Raw genomic sequence first — 24,156 nt, forward strand, 5'->3', positions numbered from 1 at the left:
GACTGGCAAGACCAGTCAGGAGGAGAAGGTTACCACACACACTATAGACCCAGTCTCACATAGTACCATTACAACCTCAAATCATACACATAAACACACAAAGACATACTCGGAGGCTCTGATCAAAAATCGACCAAAACAGCAGAGGCCACCAAAGCAGACACCCAAACAACCACCACCTCAGAACACAACACCTGCAACACATAGACCTCACAGTCAGAGTGTCAAACAGTCACAGCCCTTAAGGCCAAACACAATGCCAGACACACTAGTCATTGGTGACTCCATAGTCAGACACACTGACGTCCCGCTCACCAGACTGAGTAAGGAGAAGGTCACAGTAAGCTGCCTGTCGGGCGCTAGAATCCGCCACATAATGCAAGCACTCAGGTCTCTCAACAGCAGGTACAAATATGACTCAGTCATTGTCCACGCTGGTGTAAACGACCTGAGACGTACCTCCTTGGACTACATGAAAAGAGACATTGAGGAGCTCTCTGATTATGTAGCCCAGGCAGGTATGACCCTGACCTTGAGCAGTATCCTACCTTCACCAAGAATGATGCCACAATACAGAGATAAGATGATCGGCTTTAACAATTGGCTTAAACACTGGTGTCATTCAAAGGGGATCCAGTATCTGTCTGCCTGGGATGACATGCTGGACAAGCCACGCTGCTTCGCAAGGGACGGCTTGCACTTGTCACCCCTGGGATTCCGGATATTGGCAAAGGCTCTAGCCATCTCCATAGTGCCTTGTTTAGGCAAGGCTCAAATTCTAAACCTACCACCCTAGAACACAAAAAGGAAAAACTAAGGGTAATGCTGCTCAATGCCAGAAGTCTAAATCTCAAAATGCACGCACTCGAGGCCCTTCTCAGTATGGAGAACATCGATGTCTGTGCTGTGACAGAAACCTGGTTCAAGGCTCCTGAGAGCACCCCAGCGCTAACAGGTTTTACCTCATATCATGCGTTCCGGCCCCAAAATCCGGACAATACCAAGAAAGGAGGGGGGGTATCCATATTCATCAAGGACACCCACACCTCGGACTGGTGGCAACGCACGATGCATCGGAGACCATCCAGGTGCAATTAACCATAGGCAAGACTGCTCTGCAAATTGTAGCATGTTACAGGCCACCCTCACAAACTCAGGAACCTCACATGGCCTTCCTGAAAACACTAGAGGGGATAAATGTATCACCAAACATCATCATACTAGGTGACTTCAATTACCCTAATATAGACTGGGAACACTACTCAAGCCCAAACACCCTAGCCCAAAAGTTCCTGGAATTCATAAACTCAAATGCCATGGAACAACTAGTCACCATCCCCACAAGAGGAGATAACATACTTGATCTCATCATCACGAACATGGGAGCACAATGTTCAACACCGAAGTATACCCCTCACTGGTGAGATCAGATCACAGACTAATCTCGCTGGAGGTCCTCATCCCGCCCCCACCTGAAATAAAAAAGACCACAGTTAAGAACTTCTCAGAATGCGACTTCCTACTTCTAAAGACTAGTGTGGTCTCCTTTAAGCCCCGAGCGGAAAACAATACTCAAGCCGCTGAATCACTTACAAATGCCTTCTACCAGCACCTGCAGGACTGCATGGATAAGGCAATCCCAAGCAAAACAAAGACTCTTTGTACCAAAGGCAAGCGTCCAGTCTGGTGGACCCCAGCCATAAACAAACTCTACAACAAAAGGAGGAAGCTACTACAAGATAGAGCAAAATCCTTAAAAGGTAAGACACCCTTGATCACTATAAGTAAAAACTAAGAGCTCTCATAAAATCATCCAAAGCAAATTTCGAGAGAAAAATAGCTAAAGACTCAAAAGACAATCATAAGGCCTTCTTTAGCTATGTTAGAAACCTAGGAGGAAACTCCCAGATATGCTCAGAACTAGTTCAAAATGATGTGAAGATTACTGATCCTACAGACATTGCCAACATACTGGCTGACAGGTTCAGTGCAAACTTCTCCCTCACAGTCACCCCAAAAGGAGAGATATCTATACCAAACGAGTGCAGCCCCCCAAACATCTCCAGCGCCCAAGTGAGAACTGCTCTCTCCAAAGCAAAAAACAGCATCCATGGGACCTGATGGTGTCCCCGGCTGTGTGCTCCACGAACTCAATGAGGAATTAAACCCACAGCTAGGACAGCTGTTTAATCAAAGTCTTACCTCTGGATACCTACCCAGGGAGTGGCGCACTGCAACTGTGGTCCCACTTCACAAAGGCGGTGCCTCCACAGACCCTGGAAATTACCGCGCCATTAGCTTGACAAGCCTTATCTGCAAAGCCATGGAGAGGATCATAATGGACCTCATAAATAAAGACATAGGGAATTTGCAGACTTTGGATCCAACCCAGTTTGGCTTTGTCAAAGGCAGATCATGCCTTTTAAACTTGGTTGACTTTTTCGAAACAGTCACCAAAGCCATTGATGAGGGAAAGGCAGTCCATACAGCCTACCTCGATCTGGCTAAGGCCTTCGATACAATACCCCACTCGGGTATCATTGAAAAACTCATCAGCTTAAATGTTAACCCATACATCACAAGATGGGTTGCAAACTGGCTGAGTGACAGAACCCACAGGGTCAGAGTTGCTGGCGCCATGTCAGACTCAAAGCCTGTCACAAGTGGTGTCCCACAGGGCTCAGTCCTGGGCCCACTCTTGTTTGGCATCTACTTTTCCGAAGTACAAGCCAACACAGGAGGGTTATGGCTGACAAAGTTTGCAGATGACTGCAAACTGGACGCCATAGTAGAAAACACATCTGACACAGATATCCTTCAGAAGGGTCTCACAGAAAAGGATAACTGGTGCCAGAGCCACGGCCTAAAGTTAAATGCCAAAAAATGCATAGTCATACCCTTCGGGAAAAACAAGGTTACCCCTAGCTACCAAATAGGTGGCAATCCACTGAGCACAGAAGAAGTTATCAGGGACCTGGGGACCCAGGTTGATAGTAGTCTGTCATTCGACACCCATGTAGCTAAAGTAGTTAGGAAGACCTTCTACACTGCCCACCTTATCATGAAGGGATTCTCATCTAGATCAAGGGAGGTCATAGTCTCCCTTTACTCATCACTCATCAGACCAATGATTGAGTACAATGCCCCATTCGGAATGTATCTGACCCAACACTTGCAGCAGCTGGAGAGGCCACAAAAGTTCCTCACGAAAAGGATAAAGGGTTTCAAAAATCTGTCCTATGCTGCCCGACTGAAAGAACTCCAGCTCTATTCAGTCGCTTACCGCTTGCTCAGAGGTGACCTTTGCCTAACATATAAGGCCATGTCATACCCAGATTTGATGAATATGCTTCACCTCAAAAAATCTAGATCCATCAGAGCCACAAGGGCGGGAGACTTAAACCTCGGCACGGCTATTAATAGGACGTGCTGGAGGGATAGATTCATCACCCAAAGACTGTGGAACAAAATCCCGGTACATGTGAGGCAGAGCACCTCGCTGGCCTTGTTCAAGAGAAATCTTGACCAATGGATGGGAGATCGCAGATATACCCCAGGGATTACCTCAGTGTCACTGCTCGACAGAGGCACAGCAAAATAATGGGTATAGTTCCCCATACTAAAGGGGTGGCGTAAGCCACAAAACGATGGGCTAGGCTTGTAAATGCCCTCGGGCAGATAGCCTAGTATGAACCTATATAGGATCTCTGGTTATTTTTGTTGTCAGAGACTTGCTAAATTTTGGCAACAGCCCTTTGTACTTTCTGTTGCCTGAGTCAGTGTGCTAAGAATTTTTGTGCTGAGTATTTGTTATCAAAAAATATGTGCTTAAATAAATTCGATGCATATTATCCAAATGCTTCCTTATTTTCCTTTTAGCACTCAGCACTCATTTTCTTGTTCTGCCAGATTCCTTTTCTTCTACAATAATTTAATATTTGTCAGTTCTGCTAAATAATACGTATTACCTTTTCCCATATCTCTTTCTGTCTCATTTCTACCATATTTGTTAAAAAAATAAACAAATACAAGCTAATGAAAATGAAAAACACAGATAAGTGCCAAGGATTTTCACTGCAAAAGGATAATTTATTATCAAAATAAGTACTTTCATCCACTTTTCTTGAGTTCATGTATATATGAAAAGTGAATGAAAGCACTTATTTTGATAATAAATTAACCTTTTACATCGAAAATTCTTGTCACTTATTTTTTTGTTTTTCATTTCCACCATAATTTAAACTCCATTTTCACTTTATCTCACTCCCTAGATATCCCTTCTGAAGAAATTTCTGTCTTCCCAATTAACTCTCAAATCATTTCCAGTACCCGTTCTTTAAATTTCTGTCTCTTTAACAGATTAGTAGGAAAGCTCTGGTTTCTCATTTTTACTTCATTACTAGACTGCGGTGGTGGTGCTGCGGTAGTATTGTCGCCTCACAGTAAGATGTTGTCCTGTTCGATTCTCAGCTAGAGCATCTTCTGTGTGGAGACATGCGTGAATGGGCGTACCTTTATTGAAGGTTGTGCATCAGGGCCGGCAACTCGGCATGTAAAAATCTACTGCCAATCATTAGTGGACTGGAGTTCCGCTGTGGTGACCCCTAACCGGGAAAAGCTGAAAGACACAACAACAACCCTACACCTTTATCCTAGTCTTTTTATATGCATCTGAAATTGTTATTGCATGGGTTTCAAAACTTTCAGTTAAATACTCATACTCTTTTTGAAGTACAATTTCTGTCCAGTCTAACCCAGTTATTGTACCTTGGGGAGTAATATATAAATTCTGCCTGCTACTGAATTTACATCTTCTGTTCCAAATATTTTTATATATTTCTTGAGAAATCTACCCTTTTTTGTTATATATTGCCAATTAGGTCCCTCTGATACATCCTCACTGTTGCAGCTTAGGTTCCTCCCCCCACTCATAAATAATATTTCCTGTTGAAGCTTATTATTTCTCAAAAAAGTCTCTTAATCTTCATAATAGTAGTTTAGGTGGGATATAAACATATGTCATTATAATCCTCCTTCCCTGCCAATAATCGCTTACTACCACAAATCTAACATTATGGTCTTTTTTCCTCTTCTGTTATTGCAGGCCGTCACACAATCAGTACTGTTACTTCCCTTTTTCCATGATACCATGTTGAATGTCATTTGTGAAATACTTTCTTTGCCAAATTCACATTCTTTTTATATCCAAATGTGTCTCATGTGACATTGCTAATTGTACACTTCTTATTATAATTCAGAACTATTTGCTTTTTGCCTATACCAAGAAAATAATAATGTTGATAAGGCAGACATTCTGATAAAATTATACTACTTTCACATATTCTGAGTGACAGTTCTTTCTGAATTTATGTTTCCAACTTGCAACATACATGAACACTCTAATGCTTGGCGGGCTGATCTTGTATGCAGTTGTTGCTTCTCAGCTTTGTTTGAATCTACGTTATGTTTCCCAAGACTTTTCACTTCACTTCACACACACACACACACACACACACACACACACACAAAAGAGAAATATGCACATGTTAATCCCCAAATCATTTTAGCCCAGAACAAACACACAAAACTATATCCACTTTTCAAAAAGGAAGGTCACCCAGTTGCTCCAAATAGAAAGCTGCAGCTACAGGCTTAACCTACTCTAAAGTTAGGATTAATCATGCTGAGAGTGCATGCTAGCTCCTGTATTCTTTGTTGTTAAGATACCATCTGTCCATGTCCCATCTCTATTTCCATTCTCTATGTGAAAAACAATTTGCATGTTCTCAGTAAACTAACTTTTAAACTTAAGAAAAACCTGCACTGGCTACTCTTAAATGAGTAAACTAAATTGTACATTGTTATATTTAATACTAAGACTACCAGGGATGTACTTGCAAAAGTATTTTCTTCTCACAGTTTAAGACATCATTTATTTTTACTGAACTGCTTGACATTTCCTCTTTAAGTACTAACTATAATGTTTTATACACATGACTAGGAACACATTGTTCAGTCCTTCCCTGATTAATTGCTTGCACATGTAGATTTATCATCTCCAACTGAAACATTTGCTGAAGGAAACAAAACAGCCAGTAGTTTTACAAATGTAAGGCAGTACTCTCAAGTAACCAGTCATTCAAAGCAAACTGGTCAGACCTCTCATGACTAATTCCTTGCACCTGTTTTGTTTCTTGTCTTTAGGTAAAAACATGTACTAATGGAAAATAAACATATATTTTCAAGTATTAGTAAACTGCAATTGTATTCCTTTCTATTTTATTTTGTTTGCTTAAAAACATTTCCTTTGTCTGCACTATAAACCAAGAACATAAGGTGAGACTTCCATCTGTACAAAAGCAGAAGAAACTGTATTTTAACACACATATAATACAATCAATTCAGTTTTACATCCCCCAGAAGCCCAAGATCACAACATTATATTGCCTTTATCTTGTTACAGTTTAAAGCCGAAATATACTACAGCCATTAAAAAGTACTTTCTTATTTTAATATCACCAGCATAAACAGCAGTCACTGATAAGACTCTCCACCTCAAATTTAAATTACCTCTGCATGCTATATAGATCTACTTTGCAATATGACATTCAATTGACATCAAGAGATTTATTATGTAAATATAACAAAGAACATTTTTTATTTATAGTTACATCTTTAGTTCCTTCATTGCCCTTGTAAACATTAATACAAAGTGGAAATTATGCTTAGAGTCTTCCCACCTGTTTAACACAGCCAATAAGCTTCCAATCTTTTTAGCCACTTCTTGCAGTACAGATCACAAGTCTAAACTGTATCTAATGCTAATGATGCTTTTCAAGTCTTCCATTTAGTCACTAATTTCACATTATTACTGATCTTCTTCCTTATCATTTTGACCTTCCAACACCAGTCTCTGATTCAAGTCAAAGGTACTCCTGATTTTTCTAATCAGCTCCAGGACTTCTTCTTGTCACACTGTTATTTTCCTTTAGAACAGTGGAAATGGTTCACTGGCAAATTCTCTCTCTATGGGGTTTGTTATTGTCAGAAGAATGAGAAATAAAATTCTGTTTAGCTTGCTGTCTTATTTTTTGTGGGCTAAAGTTTATTTTTTTAATTTCCTTAGCTTGATCTGCACAAAAAATGTCTTTGATCCTGCAGGAAAAAGTATTATATAAACAGCTTGATATAGCAACTTGAGTCTCATATCTACCTCTTGACACCCCCCCCCGATTTTTGGGATAAGTTTGCTTCTCATCTGCCTGGTAATACTGTGAATAGTCTTTTTGTGTCCCCAATTTTTAGTATTTATTTCTGCCACTCTTTTGTCAGGAACAGCATTTTGCTAGTATGAGTGCATTGTTATTTTCATAGGTCTTGGTTGCCTTCTCTTGGTCAGATTTGAAGCATACAAATGATGTATCCTTTCAATTAGCAAATCCTGCTATTAAATACCAGTTCAATTTCTTATTTGTATTTTTATAAACTAAAAGCAATCTATTTCTTCCAGATTCTCTGGTATAACAAAAAAAATAAGTTTTCTCTTTACACTCTATTTTTTAAACAATTCTTGATGAGAAGCCTGATATTCAACAAGTCTTTCTTTCATTTCATTGCCTGATTTCTACAGTTTTATCAGCTCATCAGAATAAGTGCATAAAGCAACTTCTATTCTTGACAACCTTTTGTCATTTGACTTTAAATATTTTTCCAGTGGCTCACTCATTTTAAGCACCTCTGAGTGCATTTGATGTATTTTTTCCTCTAAATTACTGGACTTCATCTCCTGTACAAAGGCTGAAACTCGGACTGCTTTTTGCTGAACAACTACAAGGCTCTTCATATCCAAAATTTTTTTTCATCTCCTTTTCTGGTTGCATTCTCCAGATTTCTTCTTTAGTGATATCCAGGTGCTATAGAGCCTAACCAGTTATTGAATTTTACTCCGATTGATAATTCCTATGGGTGTTGCCACCACTTTCATTCTTTACACTGGAAGAACATTTAATCAACCTAATTAACCCAAATTAATCAATGCTGCTCATTCTTCTGCCATGTTGGTACTCCACTGAGAGTCCTTTTAGTCCTGGTTTCCATGGTGAATTGCAAGACATTTTATCCTTAACAGTTTTAATCTACATACTCCTCCATGTCGTGAGATACTTCTAAATGCTTTTTGCATGCATTCATACATTAAGTCATGCACACACTCATGTTTACATCAGTACTGGGATGAACCAGAGCATTGAAATATTCTGCTTTTACTACACTTCGTTCAAGCAGAGAAGATGTATTTACAAACACTTCAATGCCAAAATGCGGCATTCAATCAAGTGCAGAGAATAAGACAACAGCATTAGAAATAAATTAATATACAATTGACTCTCTCACCAAATATTTATATAAAGTAGCAGAAAAGGTTGAATTTCTAGAACCCATGTGTTTTCTCACTGACATTTATATACAATTGACTCTCTCACCAAATATTTATATAAAGTAGCAGAAAAGGTTGAAATTCTAGAACCCATGTGTTTTCTCACTGACATTTATAATTCATATACCAAGACCACAGATAAGCATTTGCAATTTTCATCGAAAATAAGCAGCCAGCCTGAGACCCCATGTATTAGCAAACACAGCTTATATGTGTTTGTAAGTCAAATATGAGATTATTTAATCAGTACCATTTCTCAGTCATAATTCATCCATTATGTTAAAACTTGAAATAGCAATCACATACCTATAAACTTTAATATAATTGGTTTTATATGGTTTACATGCTGAATTCTATAAAGTCCTCCATTAACTCATACAAATGCACTTGCATTTAATAGAATAATGATGTATGAAATCTTTAGAAAGAAACTGATCTGACAAGTTGAAATATGATGCTTCTTTGGGGAAAATAGTGTTTTTCAATAGAGGCCGTCGTAGTATAAAAAGTGTGATTTTTTCAGAGTTGCAGTGGCTTTTAGTTTATCATAAAATATATGTGGGTAAAGATAAGGATGCAGTCTCTGCATAGAAGGGGAGTAGCCGGGATTCATCCTATGCAGACATGTTTTTTTTTTTATTTTTTTATTGATTTCAGTTGTATTGGGCTCAATGGCTTTCTTTTAAATTGACATACGTTGTTTGTGTGCTGCTAGTATTGGTATGCTGATTAAAGCCATTATTCCTTTTTAGAGAATAGGTACACAGTACATTAAACCTGATTGAAGTATGAATGCTCTCCAACAGGGTGTTAATGAATGATAATACCCACTAAAAAACAAGTCTGCTCCTTCATGGCAACATATTAAGCTGCTGTAAAGCTCAGGCATTTGAAAAGCAAATTGACACAATTTTTTATGCTCCCTGAGCACTTTGCTATTTAGAGAGAATAAAAGTAAAATAAAACGAAAATATAATAAAGTCAGAATGTGTGTGTGTGTGTGTGTGTGTGTGTGTGTGTGTGTGACAGTGTAAGAAAAGTGAGTTACAGATAGTCAAGTGACAGCACTGACTGCAAAACATCATCCAGCTGTAAAAATGAAAAGAAAATGTTATTAGCACCAAGCAGTAAAACCGGGAAGGGAGGGAGTGAAACAGCCAAACCAGGGACAGTAAAGAGTTGTGTGGGTATGTGAGGATTCCTTTTTGGTGTAAAATGCTCCCTTCAACATTTATTATATATACTGCAGCAAGTTTGAAACTTTAGTTGGCAGAATTATTTTATATCCAAAATATAAAAATGTGTATATATATATATATATATATATATATATATATATATATATATATATAAGCTTGAAACATCGAAATTCTGATAATCGAGAGCAGAACATCGAGTTTCAAACAATCAAAGATTCAAAGGGAACGTAAAAAAAAGAAAAAAAAAACTCTAAATACTATTTTATGCAGGGGGGCTTTGCCCCCTGCACCCCCCCAACTTTAATATACCAACTTCGAGATCGCACTACAGTGGGGTAAAGGGAAATCTCCATTTTAGCGCTATCTGCAGAAGCGCTAAACGGGAGATTTCCTGTACCCATCACAGAGATGGCACATTCACAGACACAGTATGCAGGGCACCTTGCTGCCCTGCAGAAACACTAGCTTTTTCCCATTTTTACTTACCTTTTTCTTCCCCTTAACAACATTGATGTTCTAAACACTCGATGATATGGTCTCGACCATATGAATTTCGATGGTTTAGAATTTCGATGTTTTCAAGTGGAACCATAGAGATATATATATATATATCTATATGTATCTATATATATCTATTTATATATATATATATATCTATATATATATATATATATATATATATATATATCTATATATATATATATATATATATATATATATATAAATAAATGGATTCACTTTAGAAGCTCGAAATACTGAAATATCGAAATTCAGTATTTCAAGCCATAAAGTGGAATCCTGAGAATAGCGAAAGCTTAGAAGCACAAAATTAAAAACCTCAAATACTGGCGGTTTTGAATTTTGTGCTTCTGAGGTTTTGCTCTGGTTATGGATTCAGGTAAGTGTGTGTGTTAAGGGTTTTGGGTAGGGTCTGTGGTGTGTGTCAGTGTGTTTTGTTGCTGTGATGTGTGTGTGCGAGAAGAATGTAGCTTGTGTGGTGGTGTTTTGTGTGTGTCTGGGTGTAGTGCAACCTCGGAGTGAGAATATTTAAGTAGGGGAGGTGTTGGGGGTGCAGGGGAGCTTGCCCCCCCTGCTTTTATGTAGTAGAGGGCTTGTATTTGTGTGTGGGGAGGATGGTGTGTGTGTATATACAGTAGAAGCGTGAAATTCAAAATATCCGGTCTGCAAGAATTTTAATTTCTGGGTTCTGAGTTTTCGTGGTTTCAAAAATTCAGCTTTATAGCTTCAAAATACTGAATTTCGATATTTCAGTTGTGTCTTTCGGCTTTTCCCGGTTAGAGGTTGCCACAGCAGAACTCCGGTTCGCTAATGATTGGCAGTAGATTTTTACGTGCCGAGTTGCCAGCCCTGACGCACAACCTTCAACGAAGGTACGCCCATTCATGCATGTCTCTAGTTGAGAATCGAATGGGACATCTTACTGTAAGGCGACAGCTCTACCGCAGCACCACCACCGCAGTATGAAGTATTTTGAGGATATAAAGTGAATCCATATATATATGTGTGTGTGTGTGTGTGTGTGTGTGTGTGTGTGTATATATATATATATATATATATATATATATATATATATATATATATATATATATATATATATATATATATATAGAGAGAGAGAGTAAATAAGTACAAAATTTAACAGACAGCCCATTCTGTAAGAACAATAATGCCCTCCAGGGTGTGTGTTACGGTGTAAATATTATTGCTTCCTTTGCAACATTTGTTTTTTGTTTTTTTTTTTTTTTACTCAAATTTTTATTAAAAATGTTTTTTCAAAGATTTACAAATAATTTAATTAGATTTTGTCTACTAAATTTAACCAAGTGACAAACTATATACACTATTTACATTTGGCCTGAGGTTAGGTTGTAAGATAAACCAGTCAAATCAGTTTTATATGACGCTGAATAAATATTTTCTTCCTTCTTTCTTTTCTCTCAAGAAGAGTCTGAATCTGTTTTTAATGTCTGAATAAGAGATATTATCTTCTTCCATGGCTTGTTGCTCCATGACTTAGGAGAGATCCTTAGTTCCTTGACCTTTGCAACATTTGTGACTAGGTAACTTTGGCTTCATGTTGAGGTCTGAGACTCGTAAGTGTGACTAGGCCTAGAATTACAAAAAACACTTCTGAAAATGCAGGAGAACACCAAATGCTGGGGATCAGTGTTCTCCTTTAAAGTAGTATTTGTAGGGGCAAGCCCACCTGTATCCCTAAACTTACTTGTACCGACTCCAAGATTGCCATACTTCAGAGAAAAGGAAATGTCTGTCTTAGGCTTAATACATGTAAGTCTGTATTTTTGCTCATTCAGTCTCACTGTTCTGGGACTTACACTAATAAATCTTGGAATATAAAATGGTTACAGATCAGTCAGTTTTATACCAAACACAATCTAGAAAGATTATTTCTTTTGTGTAACTGATTACAAATTCTACAACAACAGTTGTATAATTTTACAATATTCTCTTATAGCTGCTATCAACAACTTCCAATCAATTTTTATTACTGTATGATATTTACATGATCTGGCCTTATAACATTTATGCTTCTTATTTCTAATGTGCTTCAAGTGTTGAGGAAATATATGTTAATAGAATAGTATCACATAACTTAAACATTTATAACATTTGAGAAAATAGAATCCTTTAGCCGGTAAACTAACCTGTTCTTTAATTTTATGAACATATGATGCTAACATAAAAATATCTCAGCATTGATGCTAATATATGGCCATCCATGTATGTTCTTAAACACTTATTTGATTATTTACTCATTTAATGGTCGTGAAGCCATATTTGTCATATTGACAGTTAGTGGTCACAAGGCCATATTTGAATTGACCAACTCTAAAATAAACTTGTGGACAAGCTACTTCCAGATATTTTTTAACTGGAATTGTGTGACGCTAATACTTTTTAATATCAAAAGATGTGGAATAAATAAGCAGTAACTGACGACATCAGTGTGGTATATTAAGATTTACCCACAGTTGGTGTGGTTTAATGATTAAATAAAGCAAACCTTGGGTAAATCTTAATATACCACACCAACGTCATCAGTTATTGCTATTATACAATGACATTATTTAAGAAAAAAATACTTATTTTCTTAAATAATGTCTTTGCATAATGGTGCTGTGCTGTCCTTCTAAGCCTGGTACATATCCTGTTGCCTTTTTTGATGTACTGCGCATGTGTATGGGACTTGCATTCACACGCATACCCAGTACATCAGTGCTTTGGACAGGAAGCAATGGAGAAAAGAAGGTCTCCGTTGCTCCGTTTTTTTTTTTCTTTTTTTTTTATATAAAAAAAAAGTTGCAGACAGTTTAGGGGTAGGAGAGAGACAGAATGGAGGAAATACAAGGAAAATCAGGTACATGTCTTTAGTTTTGAATAACGTAACTGATTTTACTAGTATTTTCTCCGTCCTGTCTCTCTGCTATGTCTGGAGTCCGGATATCAGATTTTTTAATTTATTTTTGTAAAAAAAAGTTAAAAGTTACAGTGTATATCAATGGAAGAAAGTCTGGGCGACCGGACCTTTTTCTGTTGGTATATGATCAGATTTACAACTAGCATGTTGATTGGGCTGACCAATCAGCATGCTCGTTTTGGAATATTAATGGCCAGTCATTGTATAATTTCAAATAATTGTACTGTTTGATTTCCTTGCTTTATTCCCTCAAGTTAAGTGATCAGTGTGTGTGTGTGTATGTGTGTGGGTGCTGTAAATAGAACAGTAACAGTTTAGTTGACTGGCGAGTTACTAACTTTATGAAGTATAGTAAAGTTGCTGGTATCCCCCTCACCTTTTGCATTTGGCAGAATCGTCATGTAAACCTTCCATGTCAAGTCTTAACCACAGGAATGTCTTCTAGTTTTCAGGGTATGGATTTTGCATGGTGTTCTGTCAAGACCTTCCCTAAAACTGACTTAACATTTTCTTATTTTTGCTCATAGTGTTTCTTTTTCTTAAACAAGCTTACTCCATTAAAATACTTTCAGGTTAAGGGATTCTGTTATGAAGTGGCAGATTCTGGGGGCAATAAAAGTCTTTTGGATTAGTGATGATCAGTAAGAATACTATGAAATGAGTAAGATACGTCATTTGTAAATATCTTATTAAACAAGAAAACTTGTCATTGCTTTTAAAGGTTGCAAGAATCTAATTTTTCAAACCCTAAGAACATTTTAAGAAGTAAATAATTTTATGAACTGTTTTGAAGTATACTCATTTTCACTGTTTTGATGATGAGTCTGCATTTCAAAATACTGTAAGTTTTGAAAATAATTTAACGAATCCAAATACACGCATATATGGCAGTTAATTATTTTCACTGCTATCCTCATTTCCAGGTTATTAACCATTATTGCCAGCCTCTTATAGTTTCATAGTTTCATAGTATAGTACTAGGCTATCTGCCCTGGGGCATTTGTAAGCCTAGCCATAGTGATGTGGCTTTTGCCACCCCATGAAATGGTACAAAAATGTACAGAATAAATCTAGAATACTGTGCCTCTGTCTAGTAGTGACACAGTGAAGGTCCCCTTATATAATAGAATTAGTTTACTGTGCCCCTGTCTAGCTCACAGATGTGACCCCTGGGGTAAACTTACGATCTCCCATCCACTCATCAAGATTTCTCTTGAAGAGAGTCAGTGAGGGGCTCTGCCTAATGTGAACTGGGATCCTGTTCCAAAGCATGGGAAGCCTCTGGGTTATGAATCTATCCCTCCAGCATGTCCTATTCATACTTGTGCCGAGGTTTAAGTCTTTAGCTCCCGTGGTCCTGATGGATTTGGATTTTTTGAGGTGGAGCATGTCTATCAGATCCTGATTGGACATGGCCTTGTACGTCAGGCAGAGATCACCTCTGAGCAGGCGGTATGCTACTGAATAGAGCTGAAGTTTCTTTAGTCTGGCAGAATAAGACATATGTTGGAGACCCTTGATCCTTTTGGTAAGGTATTTTTGTGGTCTCTCCAGCTGTTGCAAGTGCCGGTTGAGGTACATACCAAATGGGGCATTGTACTCAATCATGGGTCTGATGAGGGAGGAATATAGGGGTACAATGACATCTTTGGATCTGGATGTGAAACCCTTCATGATGAGGTGTGCAAGGTAGAATGTTTTTCTAACCACTTTGGCAAAGTGGGTGTCAAATGAGTGGTCGCTGTCTACTTGGGTCCCTAGGTCTCTGATTACTTTTTCCGTACTCAGTGGGTTGCTGTCTTTGTGATAATTTGTGGGTACTTTGTTTTTTCCAAAAGGGATGACTATACATTTTTTGGCATTTAGTTTAAGGCCGTGACCACGGCACCAGTTGTCCGTTTCAGTGAGGCCTTTTTGTAGGATGTGTCTATCTGCTGGTGTATTGACTATGGCGCCTAGTTTGCAGTCATCTGCGAACTTTGTCAGCCACAGCCCTCCCATGTTTGCTTTAACATCTGATAAAACAAAGAAATTCAGCGAACCTTGAATCCTGGTTTCCAAATAACACGTCTTTATTACAAAGTGGACCAAAAAGTGAACACAACAATGAAAAACACTAAGCTCTTTCACCCTAGTAGTAGGGCATCCTCAGAGTAACTAAATCACACTACCATCATTCCATTTCAAATTCTAGAATTTGAAAAAACACTCAAAACTTTTAAGTCACTTCAAATGGACAATGCCTTTTTGGAATGTTCACTTGAATTAAATCAGGTTCCAAAAGGATTACGCATTTTTAAGCTACCCCACGGCCTTCAAGAAGGTACAGAAACTTTTTTGGAACTGTTACAGCTTTTTGACAGAACTGGTTTAGACCTTTTAAGATTGATTATTCGTAACAATACTGATAAACTGAATGTATTAAAAGAAAAACTTTGTCTTTTAGACAACAGCATTAAAACAGATTTGTTGTATCAACACAACAAGTTTAGGTTAGAGAATATTTATAGGGAAATAGATAGGTTCATCAATAAAGGGCTGGACATTAAGAACAACAAAATCGAGAGAGATAGCTGTGACTACAAAAATAACAAAGTATATACCCACTTTAGAGAATACAAGAACATGCAAGTTCATAGTAGAAAACAAGGCACCTTGAATAGATATGACCCCATTGATACTAATGATAATCCAAACAACAATAACACTAATACCAACGATGAAGCCCAACCTGTTTTTTTAGAACAGCCATCTCTGAGGAGATCAGAGAGGATAAGGGAACGACAAGGCAGCTACAATCAACACCCACACAGGTATTACAACAATCCGTCACACAGGATCAACTCCTGGCAGAGATAGACACTCAGAGGTCTACCAATCTTTATTTTGACAGGGACAATACTAATACATGTCTTAACATAGATATGTTTAACTCTGTCCCTGACACACAGGAAAATGTTGAGCAAATTGTAACAGACTTTAATTCGAGTAATACTTCCCTTGAGGAGACGTGTATGATGACAAACTTTGATTGTTCTATAACATCTTTTTCAGGTGCGACTCTATACAATTTTACACGACACAAATTTGATAAAAACTATTTACAATTGTTTAGTAAAGGATTCACATTTATACCCACTTTCAAACTCGATATTGGGAAAGTTTTGATAAGCCTCAAAACTTTTATACTAGGCTTTTAAATTTAAAATTATTTTTCAACAATTCGGGTGATCCTTTACAAGACTCTAGTCACATGACTCTTAAACGTCACAGCACCTTTATACCCCCCCAAAACCCTATTATACAGATTTTTGAAAAACTGTGAGAGACTCAAATCAGAAGAACTATCAGTAGTAAAACCATTAATAAACACAATTTGACATCTGCAAAGAACTTTTGTCTTAAAGAACTTACTGGATCTGACAAATACAGAATAATGAAACCGGACAAGGGTGGGGGTGTGATTATTATGCTTAGTTCTGACTACTGTCACAGGATGTCAATACTTTTGGATGACAGTGAAACATATCAAAAGGTTAGTAGGCACGAGATTAATAGAGTCTACACCAAGATAGATTGGTTGCTTTATGAATACTTGATGGATGGTAGAATTGACCAACAAACTTTTAACTATATTTCAGTGGAATTCCCAATTACACCATCTATATTTGGGATTCCCAAAATTCATAAGCATGTCAACAACCCCCCATTCAGACCCATTGTGTCAGCCAAAGGATCTAAGACAGAAGCATTAGCGGCCTTTATTGATTTTAAGTGCAAAAACATTTTAAATTCTATACCACACATTCTTAAAGACTCATGGCACTGTTTGGACCTTGTGAGACAATTTATGAACAATTTTGATTTCAGAGTAGAATTTATTATGGCTACAGTTGATGTTGTTAATCTCTTTACGGTGATCCCACATGACAAAGGTCTTGACATGTTTGAAGCATGTCTTAACAAATACTGTAGACAGAATAGTGCTGATAACCGACTTTTAACTGAAATGTTGGAACTTGTTTTAGAAAACAACTTTTTATTTTTCAACAATAACTATTTTAGGCAAACGAAGGGTGTAGCTATGGGGGCCAGATGTGCCCCCATTTACGCTAATATGGTTTTAGCCTTTTGGGAATCAGAACACATTTTTACTAGTAAATTTTGGAACAAGGTACCATTATACTTACGATACTTGGACGACATTCTCATTTTTTGGGGAGGAACCGAAGACGAATTTAATGAATTTATAATTTACATGGGAGAGACCACTAGTTTTCTTAAATTTACAAGCCACGTATTTGCAAACAATGCTGAATTTTTAGACATTGTGCTTTCCTTAAATAATAACCAATTTGAGTCAGGTATTTATAGGAAGAAAACATATTCAAATTCTTTTCTACATTTTGACAGTTGTCACCCGATGTACCAAAAGAAGAACCTGGTAAAAGGACAAATGGTCAGATTGTCCAGAATTGTCAGTAACAACGAGGCTTTTCAACAAGAGTTGAACAAACTTATGAACATGTTTTTGGCCAGAGGTTACCCTACTGAATTTGTTCAACCAATTAGCAAAGAAATTCTAACAAAAAGGTCCACACTATACCAACCAATTATTTTTCAAGGCATGAAACCAAATATTAGTACGAATTTAGTTAAATCCAGACACGACACTCTTATCCTGCCATACAATAACATTTCTCAACAGATAGTTAAAGCGATACATGAATCTTGGACCAGTGTTTTTGAACTGAACCCAGAAACTATGGATATTTTGGGGAACAAACCAAAAATCACTTTCAGCAGAGGTAGAAATCTTAAAAACCTGTTTGAAGATTGTATTAACAACGACCTACACAGGAAATCTAAGATGAGTAAATGTGGAGTGGAGCATGCCACGTATGCAGATACATTAACGATGGTCCATATCTCACTATTAACAATTTTGTGAAGACCATCAGATGTCCAGGTTTATGTAACTGTAATTCCGTCATGGTTGTGTACGCAGCTACATGCACGGCCTGTCAAGCATTCTATATAGGAAAAACGATTAGAAAACTAAAAACAAGAATTATTGAACATTTAAGTGATATTAAAAACATAAAATGACCATTGCTCTCTATAACCACAGTATCAACTGTCTTAATTTTAAAAGATTTTTATTTTTTTTTATTGACAGAATAGTTAACAAAAAACAGAAAGGGGGTGATGAAAAAACGTTACTTGAAGCCAAGGAATGTTTGTGGCAACTCAGGCTAAACTCCACTACGATGCCTGGCATTAACGAACAAATATCCATTCTTAGTATATTAAAGCTTAAATCTCAATTTATTTAGAAATATATTTTATTTCTCACCACCCAAGTTCTTTTGCTGTATGTTTCCTGTTTTTTACACGTGTTTATCAAATGTGTTTTTTCAACAAACATAGAATGTTATTTTAATGACTACACATGACCACACAAATTTAAACATTTATATTTGTATAAACAATTTTTTAAACAATTTTTTAAAGAATTTTAAAAAAAAATCTGTATACCATATTTATTAATTTTCAGATTCTAACAAATACATATTTAACTTTTATATTTGTATTTAATATTTAATGTTTAATATTTAATATTTAACACCTAATATTTAATGTTTAATATTTAATATTTAACACCTAATATTTAATGATTAATATTTAATATTTATATTTACTTGACACAATTTTCAAGATGGACTTGAGTAACTAGTTCATTGTAACTAGAACTATTTAAATACATTAAACATTTTATACTTATGTTCACCGAACAATTACTATTTATATATACATTCTATGTTTACTTTATTGTAATGTACAAACGTTTACAACTTTTAACTATTATTTTATATTCTTCATTTACAACTAGTTGTTTCATTAATTATAATATTACAATATATATTTGCTTAAACACACAAAGTTTCCTAACCAGGATTCATTATGTTGCCGGAGAATGTTTGTTATGGTTGTTTTTTAATATATAACACATATATTAATTTTTTAACATATTTAAAGTGTTTTTCATTGTATTATGCTTTTTTTACAATGTACAGTCATTAATTTTACTATTTATTTTACAATATGCAAAATATATGAATTTAATTTTGTACTAAACAAGTTGGTTGCAAAATAGGTATTTTTTTTCTTCTTTTTATTTAGTCAACCAAGTTAAGCAAACGTAATTGTTAGCTTTTATTTAACACATTCAATTAATTACTTATTTAAATCAAACAATGATTCTAATTAACTGTTTCAACGATTTAATATTTAAGGGATGATGGTAGTGTGATTTAGTTACTCTGAGGATGCCCTACTACTAGGGTGAAAGCGCTTAGTGTTTTTCGTTGTTGTGTTCACTTTTTGGTCCACTTTGTAATAAAGACGTGTTATTTGGAAACCAGGATTCAAGGTTCGCTGAATTTCTTTGTTTTACCAGTTTTTACATTTGTGGATCCTAGCACTGCTTTAACATCTGAGAAATAAATGCCGAACAAGAGGGTTCCCAGGACAGATCCCTGTGGGACACCACTTGTGACTGGCTTTGAGTCTGACATTGCTCCAGCGATTTTAACTTTATGGGTTCTGTCCTTTAGCCAGTTTGCAACCCATCTAGTGACATAAGGGTTTACTTTTAAGCTGTTTAGCTTATCTATGATGCCTGAGTGGGGTATTGTGTCGAAGGCCTTAGCCAAGTCCAGGTATGCTGTATGGACTGCTTTGCCCTCATCAATGGCTCTAGTGACTGTTTCGAAAAAGTCAACCAGGCTTAAAAGGCAGGATCTGCCCTTTACAAAGCCGAACTGGGTGGGGTCAAGTGTCTGTAGGTCCCCTATGTCTCTGTTTGAGTTCCATAATGATTCTTTCCATAGCTTTGCAGACCAGGCTAGTCAAGCTTATGGGGCGGTAGTTTCCAGGGTCTGTAGAGGCACCCCCCTTGTGGAGTGGGACCACTGTTGCTGTACGCCAGTGTTCAGGTACATATCCCGAAGTAAGACTAAGGTTAAATAGCATTTTTATGTGTGGGTTTAGCTCCTCTTGGAGTTCACGTAACATGCACCCCGGGATACCGTCAGGTCCCTTTGATGCTGTTTTTTGCTTTGTTTAGGGCGGTTCTCACTTGGACATCTGAGATGACAGGGAGAATACATTCAGCTGGGATAAGTATTTCTTCTTTTGGGGATGAAGGAGGCGAGAAATTTGCACTGAACCTGTCAGCCAGAATGTTAGCAGTATCTGTGGGTTCAGTGTATTTTTTGTTATGAACCAACTCTGAGCATATCTGAGGGTTTCCGCCCAGGTTTCTAACATAGCTGAAGAAGGCTTTGTGGTTATCTTTAGTGTCCTTAGCGATTTTTCTCTCAAATTTTGCCTTGGATGTTTTTGAGAGAACGTAGTTTTCTGCTAATGTTGATCAGAGATGTCTTCCCTTCATGGGATTTCGCTCTGACGTGCAGTAGCTTCCTTCTTTTGTTATACAATTTGTTTATGGCTAAGGTCCACCAGACAGGACGCTTACATTTGGTGGAGAGGGACTTGGATTTGTTTGGGATTGCATGATCCATGCATTCTTGGAGATGTCCATAGAAAGCATTTGTGAAGGATTCGGCATTGTGGGATGTGGTATCCACTGGCACAGTGGGCTTAAAGGATACCATCTCAGTTTTAAGAAGAGTGAAGTCTGCTTTTGAGAAGTTTTTCACTGTGGTCTTTTGTGCTGGGGGTGGAGGTGGGATATGTATATCCAGGGTGATTAGTTTGTGGTCAGATCTCACTAGTGAGGGGTATACTTCCGGTGTGTAGCATTTTGTCCCCATGTTTGTGATGATCAGGTCTAGTATATTATCTCCCCTAATGGGAGAGGTGACTAGTTGTTCCAGTGCATTTGAATTTATGAATTCCAGGAACCTTTGGGCTAGGGTATTAGGGCTAGAATAATGTACCCAATCTATGTTTGGGTAGTTTAAGTCTCCCAGTATGATGGTATTTTGTGATACATTCATATCCTCCAATGTCTTCAGGAAGGCTGAGTGGGGTTCTTGAGATTGGGAGGGTGGTCTGTAACATGCTACCAGTTGTATATCAGTTTTGCCTATGGTTAGTTGCACCTGTATGGTCTCTGATGCTTCATGTGTTGTTACTAACCTGGAGGTGTGGGTGTCCTTTATGAATATGGACACTCCTCCTCCCTTTGTGGTTCGGCCCGGGTTTTGGGGCCGAGAAGCATGATACGAGGTATAGCCTGGTAGCGCTGGTGTGCTCTCAGGAGCCTTGAACCAGGTTTCAGTTACTGCACAGACGTCGATGTTCTCCATGCTGAGGAGTGCATCAAGTGCCTGCATCTTGAGATTTAGACTTCTGGCGTTGAGCAGCATTACCCTTAGTTTTTTTCCATTTTTGTTTTCTAAGGAGGTGGGTTTGTCTTTTGAGCCTTGCCTAAAAAAGGCACTATGGGGGTGGCAAGAGCCTTGGCCAATATCCAGAAGTCCAGTGGTGACAGGTGTAAGCCATCCCTTGCGAAGCAGCGTGGCTTGTCCAACATATCATCCCAGGCAGACAGACATTGGATCCCCTTAGAATGACACCAGTACTTGAGCCAATTGTTAAAGCTGATCATCTTGTCTTTGTATTGTGGTATCATTCTTGGTGAGGGCAAGATGCTGCTCAGGGTCAGGATCATGCCAGCCTGGGCTACATAATTGGAGAGCTCCTCTATGTCTCTTTTCATGTAGTCCAGGGAGGTACGGCTCAGGTCATTTACACCAGCATGGACAATGACAGAGTCATATTTGTACTTGCTTTGGAGTGACCTGAGTGCGTGTGTTATGTGGCGGATCCTAGCGCCCGATAGACAGCTTACAGTCACCTTCTCCTTGTTCAGCCTGGTCAGTGGGACATCAATGTGTCTGACTATGGAGTCACCTATTGCTAGTGTATCTGGCAAGGTGTTTGGCCTTAAGGGCTGCGATTGGTCGACACACTGATTTATTGAAGTATGTGTTGCATGTGTTTTGTTTTGAGGTGGTGGATTTTTGGATGTCTACTTTGGGAGCCTCTGTTGTTTTGGTAAGTTTTTTATTAGAGCCTCCGAGTATGTCTTTGTGTTTTTATGTGTTTGGTTTGCAGTTGTGGTAGGTCTATGTGGGACTGGGATTGTTGTGTGTGTGGTTGCCATCTCCTCCTGTCTGGTCATGCCATCCCTGAGTTGAGAGTGTTCAGCCTCCAGTTTGGCTATATAGTTGCATCTCTCACATGTATTTGTGTTTGTTGGGAGGAGGAGAGGGTTGTCTGTGTACATGAGACAATTGTAGCATTGTCTCAAGATGCCCCGATTGACCAGCTGAACTGGAGACGACGCCAGTAATCTACCACTCGACATGCTAGAACAGTATAAGGGAGTGGTATACCTTTATGGGAAGTGGGTATTCACAGGGGTGGTAAGTAGATGTAGTGCTAGGCTTATAATACAGTGAGTAGTCTGGTTATACTAAGAGTAGAGCTTCCTTAAGGGAAAATTTGAAGAACAGACTTGGCGGAGCCAGAAAAAGTTTAACCGGCGCTGCGCTATGCGTACGACCGCGCAAAGCCGTGCAAACGCGGATTTTAAACAGTGACTATAAAAGAGCTGGAAATGGTCCCAAACAACCAATTACTACAGCTTCTTGTGCTGAGGTCACTTCCCCCAAGGACAGGTAGGCTGCTCAAGGCTCCCCACTCCCACTGGTGAGCAAAGAAACTTCCTTCTATCCAAGTAAGGTAATGGACAACACAGGAACTACACCACAGCCCAGAATACAGCAATGCCTGTAAACTGGTCTAAAGTAGTCGAGGAAGGCGGGAAAACAAGGATCCCTCACATTCTTTAGGTTTGGTTTAATTAGTCTGAATGAAATTATAAAACATTTATGAAAATGAAGAAGAAAAATTCTGCTTTTGGTTACAGGCTTGGCAGGTGATGTCCTTCATTAACCAAGTACTTTTCTAATCAACCTGTTACTGAGGAAAGAGTAGTTGGTGGTTCTTTGGATGTCCCGTGAAAGTATCTCTATATAATCATATTGTGCAAGACAAACTGCAGATCATTTTCTCTGCTTAGTCCACTGAGTATGATTTTAGATAATATGTTTTTTAATTAACTATCATGATGGATCAACAGGAATACATAACTTGTTTGTTCATAGGTTCATAGGTTTATACTAGGCTAACTGCCCTAGGGCATTTATAAGCCTAGCCCAAAGTTATGTGGCTTACGCCGCCCCTTATGTTAGAAATACTGTGCCCATTAGTTTGTTGTGCCTCTGTCCAGTAGTGACACAGAGATGATTCCCAGGGTAAACCTACGATCTCCCATCCACCGGTCAAGATTTCTCTTGAACAGAGCCAGCGAGGTGCTCTGCCTCACATGGATCGGGATTTTATTCCACAGTATGGGGAGTCTCTGGGTGATAAATCTATCCCTCCAGCACGTCCTATTTATATCGGTGCTGAGGTTTAAGTCTCTTGCTCTAGTGGTTTTGGTGGATTTGGATTTTTTGAGGTGGAGCATGTCCATTAATTCCGGGTTGGTCATGGCCTTGTATGTCAGGCACAGGTCACCTCTGAGCAGACGGTATGCAACTGAATAGAGTTGGAGTTTCTTCATTCTGGCAGCATATGACAGGTTTTGGAGTCCCTTTATCCTTTTGGTGAGGAACTTTGGGGTCTCTCCAATTGCTGCAGGTGTCGGGTGAGATACATCCCGAATGGGGCATTGTACTCGATCATTGGTCTGATAAGTAAAGAGTACAGGGGAACAATGACCTCACTTGATCTGGATGTGAATCCCTTCATGATCAGGTGGGCAATGTAGAAGTTCTTTCGAACCACTTTAGCAACGTGAGCATCAAAGGAGAGGCCACTGTCAACCTGGGTCCCCAGGTCCCTGATAACCTCTTCTGTGCTTAGTGGGTTGCCACCTATATGGTAGCTTGGGGTTACCTTGTTTTTCCCGAAGGGTATGACTATACACTTGTTTGCGTTTAACTTCAGGCCATGGCTCTGGC

The sequence above is a fragment of the Protopterus annectens genome, chromosome 3.part0, assembly GCF_019279795.1.
Source record: "Protopterus annectens isolate FY-2018-M chromosome 3.part0, PAN1.0, whole genome shotgun sequence".
In the NCBI taxonomy this organism is placed as follows: Eukaryota; Metazoa; Chordata; order Ceratodontiformes; family Protopteridae; genus Protopterus; species Protopterus annectens.